This window comes from Sturnira hondurensis, unplaced genomic scaffold, assembly GCF_014824575.4.
Source record: "Sturnira hondurensis isolate 20B ecotype Veracruz unplaced genomic scaffold, ASM1482457v3 Scaffold0006213, whole genome shotgun sequence".
Lineage (NCBI taxonomy): Eukaryota > Metazoa > Chordata > Mammalia > Chiroptera > Phyllostomidae > Sturnira > Sturnira hondurensis.
In genome coordinates this window covers 568,560-574,882 of record NW_028078844.1, presented here as the reverse complement: position 1 = coordinate 574,882, position 6,323 = coordinate 568,560, and the positions used below count along the sequence as shown (strand labels likewise).

General features: G+C 39.9%; 1 pseudogene; it reads right to left on the bottom strand.

The window, feature by feature from the left end:
- Positions 1-1,402: 1,402 nt before the first annotated feature.
- On the bottom strand, positions 1,403-1,951 carry LOC118988260 (ferritin heavy chain-like; annotated as a pseudogene).
- Between the last annotated feature and the right edge of the window lie 4,372 nt (positions 1,952-6,323).

Here is a 6,323-nt window from a genome sequence, read left to right as displayed (position 1 = left end):
TAAGGTAAAGCTAAAGGAGTTCATCATCACCAAACCATTGCTATATGAAATGTCAAAGGGACTTACTTAAGAAAAAGAAGATCAAAACTATTAACATCAAAATGGCAATAAATATATAACTATCAACAACTGAATCTAAACAACAAGCAGAACATTAACAGAATCATAAATATGGAGAACATTGGGATGCTGGCCAGTTGGGAAGGTGGTCTGAGGAAATGGGAAAAAAGGTGAAGGGTTTAAGAAGTACAAATTGGTAGATACAGAATAGGTGGAGGGATGTTAAGAGCAAAGATAGGAAATAGAGTTGCCGAAGAATTTACATGCATGACCCATAGACATAAACAAAGGAAGGGAGATCACCAGAGGGAATGGGGGGCTCTGGGTGGAGGGGGACAAAAAGGAAAGAACTGGGATAACTGTGATGGCATAATCAATAAAATCAAATTACATTAAAAATTAAAAATTATTCAACATATGCAGAAATAAAAAGCATTTGAAATTAGTTGAGATCATTGTATTTCTGTTCTTTGGAGTTAGTTTAGCTAACTAAATCTGGCAATATTGTTGAATGTAAGCAAAATTTACTCATTAAGCTTATATTGGGGGTAGATTCCAGTCTATCATTGCTGTGGCACATGTCAATTACTGCCCAAAATGTCAAATGCTATTTCAAATCCAAAGCCACAGAGGAAAAAGTTCAGTTCCCAAGATAACAATGATAGGTTAACAATATAAAACTTTATCTAGAGTTATATCAACATTAAATTAATTCTGTGAAACAATACATCGAGGATGTTCAGGAACATCTAGAAGTTTCTTCTAATGTACATATAAATAAAACCACAGTTTTTTGGTTTTATTCCTGTTTTGTGGCCTTATAACTTTAATGAACCAAATGAAACTGATTTTGTTCCAAACTCCATCCTTAATCTCTTAAACAAGATAAAATTTATTCATTTTTAAGGTAGAATTTTATGTGTCCGTACTTCTTAGACCACATTTAAGAAAATCATCTCTAATTTTGAATGTGTATTTCATTTGGTACATGAAACTCCAACAGATTTAATATTGACATTCATCATCCAGGCAAACTCTGCACATGTACTTCAAACCCATCAAATTTGAGATCCTCAACATTTTCTGTGTTAATAAAGTTAGATGTGAAACTAGCAGATTCAGTTAAGACCTGTTTTTTTCCTTGACACCCTGGAAGTTTAGACACCATTTGGTTTGGGATTTGTTTGTTTTTAGTATCAAATTACTTTATTTGAAGGAAGGGTACAAATGAAAGGCATGAGTGGATGATTTGGTACAAGTTACAGAAAAGGTAAAGGTGTGCATGTGCTGCTTTGGTGACCAGGGAAGTCACTCCTATGGCTGTGGGGAGGCAGCCTAATGCTCAGCTTTCCTTGCTGTCTCCCAGAGTGTGCTTGTCAAACAGATCCTCTGCCATGCCAGATCCAGGGGCCTCCAACCTGTGCAAGTTAACTACATGGTCACCAAATTCTTTGATGGATTTCTTCTGCTCATCCAGGTAGTGAGTCTCAATGAAGTCACACAAACGAGAGTCGCGTTTTTCAGTGAGTGGCCAGTTTGTGAAAGTCCAGTAGTAACTGATTCGCGCTTTTTTCCAAGTGTAATGCACACCTTTTTGCATTCAGCTCATTCTCCCAGGCATCACTAGTTTCTTGGTATCTTGAAGGAAGATCTGGCCACCTTGTTGGTTCTGCAGCTTCATCAGTTTCTCAGCATGTTCACTCTCCTCATGAGTTTGTCGAGGAAAATATTTGGCAATGTTCTTCAAAGCCACATCATTGAGATCAAAGTAGTAAGACATACACAGGTGTAGGTAGGAAGCATAGAACTTCAGGTTGATCTGGCAGTTGATGGTGGCCTCTGAGTCCTGGTGGTAGTTCTGATGCACCTGCAAGGTGGACATGGTCTTCATGATGGGTGACTGAGCACAGGTGGCTCCCCAGTGCTGGAGTGGTGGTGGAGCCTTGGGACAGTTCAGGGCTTCTGTCACCACTAGGAGACCCTTGTCACCAATAGGAGGGGGCAGAAGGATGAATCTGGGTTGCTGGCTGCCAAGGGGGTCCAGTGCTAATTTATTCAAGCACTGTTGTAGCACAAAACCATGGCAATTCTCCACAAAGACTATCTGGATTGGGTTTAGAAGATGAAGTATAGGTGGTCCCTGGCCTGAGTCTTTTAACAGTAGAGATGCAGAAGAGAGAACAAGACCACAAAGAGACTGCCTGTTGACTACAGAGCACCACCACTTGCCCTCATGGTGGCATTCATTGGACTCGGGGGAGTCGAGATATTGTGGGTGTGGTTGCTTACAGGTCTGTTACAGCAGTTGTTTGATTTGAATACATCTGAGTGGGGAGAAGCAATGCCAGAAGCAGCAACCTGAGTCTGAGTGAGCCTGGCTACCATGGCTCTGCACACGTCTGCTCTGCCGTTGTGAGGCAGGTGTCAATGGATGCTGGGTGCATGGAGAACCACAGGCTCTGAGCGGACACAGGAAAAGTGGGGAAGATGGTAGACTTTAATCCAATCACATCAATAATTACATTGCATGTAAATGTTCTAAACACAGCAATTGAATGACAAAACTGTTTGAATAAAACAAAAAGACTGGATAAAAAACAATACCTAAGAATATATTGTCTACAAGAAACTCACTTTAAAAATATAAAAACATAGGTTAAAAAATTAAATCTAGCTTAATCCCATATTTACTAGGGTACTCAAAAGTCCAATGTCAGGCATTATTGCCATCTACTCTTCCACAATTAGATGGCCCCAAACTATCAGAGCCTATGGGTAAACAAGAGACTTGTCCTTAGTCTACATAGAGATACACTTATTCCTGGTACTACCACATGATGCTGTTTTCAATTGCTCCTTACTTGTCTCTGAGCACTGCTGCGTCAGGCAGGAAGAGCAATACCCTTTACAGTGATCTTCTCTACTGACCACAGACTCAGCTACAAAGGACCCTACCTCTGCTCTCAGTGTTACACACTTGGTGACACAAGAAACACCTATCTGAGGGCCTACCCCTCAGAGGCACTGCATAGGAGCCACCCAAGTCCCCACTAATTGTAGAATCTAGTAGTTTCTCATCCTTTTCAGCCTCTTTCCCTAGATTGGATCCCTCCCTTCTCTTGAATAATTCATCTCCATTCTCCTATTAGCCTATGTTAAAAAGTAAAAACATCTTAGCTCTTCCACAGTGACCAATAAATCCTAGCCTTCAACTTACAAAGCTCTGGCTTTTCTCTTTAGAAGACTCTATGGTGTGATAGTAAGGAAGTACCTGTGTAATAGACTTCGCCCACCTGTAAATAATAAACCTACAGTTACTTGAACAAACACAGATTTATTTTTCTCACTAAATAGGGAGTTAAGTGCTGGTCTTGGTTCTCCAAGTCAATGATGTCAATGTTGATGTATCTGTGGTTTCCCTGAACTTTTTCCTTATGGCTATGAGATGGCATTGAATAGCCAGCCATCAATTCTGCATTCAAGGGAGAAAGAAGGGGGTAGAAGGGAAGAGGCAACACCAGTCTCATCTTTTTCTTTTTTTTTTCAAGAAAACAGAATCTCTCTTGGAACATTGTTTCCTTACCAGCAGGCCCCAGTTATGTCCCATGGGTCAGAACTGGTTCCCAGGGCCATCTCTAGATGCAGGAAAAGGTGGAGAAGCAAGCATTCTGCTCTTCAGTCTATATAGTGGGAGGCATAAATACAAAAGAGGTTTGGGAATGGCTTTTTGGCAGCCAGTTTACATTATCTTCATAGCCTCTCATTCTTTCCTGATGAGTAGGAAACAAGGCAGAGTTAATTTCTCAAACACAATGTCTTTGCACCTCATGTTGTAGCAGGTTGTTATATAAATGTGATGTTCAGACACACAGATAAAAGCCACTGTGTTTCAGTAGGAAAAGAAAGAGCATAGCACACTGACTGTGCATCAGAAATATGAAGGAACTTGACCAGAGGACAAGTGTTGGAAGAGTTGGGAGTGAAGTGGGGAAGAATTGCAGAGATACTGACACAGGGAAGCACACAGAAATTAACAGTGTGAGGACTCAGCACCCACAGGCCCCATGTCAGGAGCAAAAAGGGAAGAGATGTCAGATGCTGTGCTGTAGCCACGGCATCACATTTGTGAACACACAGAAGAACACTCTCTGTGGACTTCCTACACCCAGAAGGACAGGATTAAGAAATTCTAAAGGCCGCCTTGGCTGGTGTAGCTCAGTGGCTTGAGCGCAGGCCTGCGAACCACACGATCACAGTTCGATTCCCAGTCAGGGCACATGCTTGGGTTGCAGGCCAGTTCCCAGCAGGGGACACATGAGAGGCAACCATATGTTGGAATTGCTCTCCCTCTCTCCTTCCCTTCCCCTCTAGAGATAAATAAATAAAATCTTAAAAAAAAATTCTACAGGCCAAGTCAAATGACTGTTGGTTACTGTCATTTTGATTTTATCATATGCTTGGACTGGAGTGGGAAAACATAAGTTACATATTTAAATCTGATATATCAATAAAGTTGTACTTGACAGGTATAGTTTCTTTATAATTTTGAAGAAAAGATACTTTGACATAAATAAAACCTACCTGGTAGTTGAACAGTCATTGAGAGTAAAAACACAGAGTCCAGAGAAATGGAGATAAAATCCTCCATTCAGTTCCATATTCCAATTCAATAAACTATCATTATTTTTATGTTATCAGTTAAGCTCATTTTCTTCACACAGACCCAAATCATTAGGAATTACTTGTGTGTGTACATGTGACTATATATACACAACAAAGCCTTCTCTCTTGCCCCCTTTTCTCTTACCAATTAATTTAACCATTCAACAAATATTCATAGAGCATCTACTCTTTCCTCCTACCCTTTCCTATTTCTTACACTGCAGACCTTAAGGGAGTCATGATGAGAATTAGAAGTTTGGGTTGACAAGATATAAGAGAAAACATATCCACTCTGGACAAATATGGAAAAACTTCTGTTTTTTCCTCCTATCTCGGGTCCTGGGAGCAGAGATCAGTAATAAGTTAGGAGGATCAATTACATGTCTAGCTCTCCCACTATCATGCTGAGTATGTCACAAGACTTCTCTCTGTTTCGTTGCCTTTTTGCTGAAACAAAACTGGTATTATTCCTTTCTTTTTTCTTCTCCTTTCATCTCTCTTGTCCAACTACCTAACAGATCTGTTACACAGATAAATGAGACATTGCTGGTCACATTTCTCTGGGAAAAAAATAAAACCAAACTATACATGAAAAACATTTTTTTTCAATAGAGCTTTTCTGCCTACCAACAATGGGTCAGTTCAGAAGGAGGGATATGCAATTGTCTTGAGAGACTTAGAGAACTGTGGTCCACTATACATGCCTACCTTTTCTATTTCTAGATGTTAATCTGAATGCATATTTCTTCCCTTCACTGTCTTCACTGATATCCTAATCTAAGTTATGTCCATGTGTGATATCTTGTCATTCCCTGTAATTTCCCTTTTTACTATCACGTTCATTTAAGCAACCTGTATTTGATGAGTACCTACAATGTGCCAGGCACTTGTTGTTTTAGGCATTGGAGATGTGAAAGTGAATGGGACAAAATTTTCTATACTCTTGAACCTTACATCCTAATAGAAGAGACACACAATAAACAAACACACACACATGCACATACAAGGTCAGGGATTCATAAGAATGAGAAAGAAAATACAGCAGGTCAAGAAGATAGTGAGAAAACATTGGGAAAGTAATGCTGTTTTAATATTTAGTCTGAAGAGTTGACATTTGAACAGAGACATACATGAATGGAAGAAGAGAGCCATCATAATATCTGGGGGGGAAACATTCTAGGCAGAAGGACACAAATCCCAAGGCCCCCAAGTAGGAATATGCAGACCAAACTCAAAAAATAGCAAGAAGAGCAGGAGGGAAGGTGCGCAGAGAAGGCAAAGCCCAGATCATGTAGAGCCTCTTAGGTCACGGTGAGCATTTTACTCTAAGTATGATGGGAGCCCACTAAAAAGATACACAAAAGGAAATGACATATGCGACATATTTAAAAAATAATAACTCCCTGCTCTATAGAGAAAGACCAAAATATTGGGATCAAAAAGACCAGTTGGGAATCTACTGGAATGATAGAGGTGATAGAAAATTGTGTCTTGAATGGTGATGAAGGCAGTGGAAATGCTAAAATTGTGATATAGGTTGAAAATTAATCCAATAGGATTTTCTGGTAAACTGAGTGAGGAGTATGAAAGAAAAGCTGTGA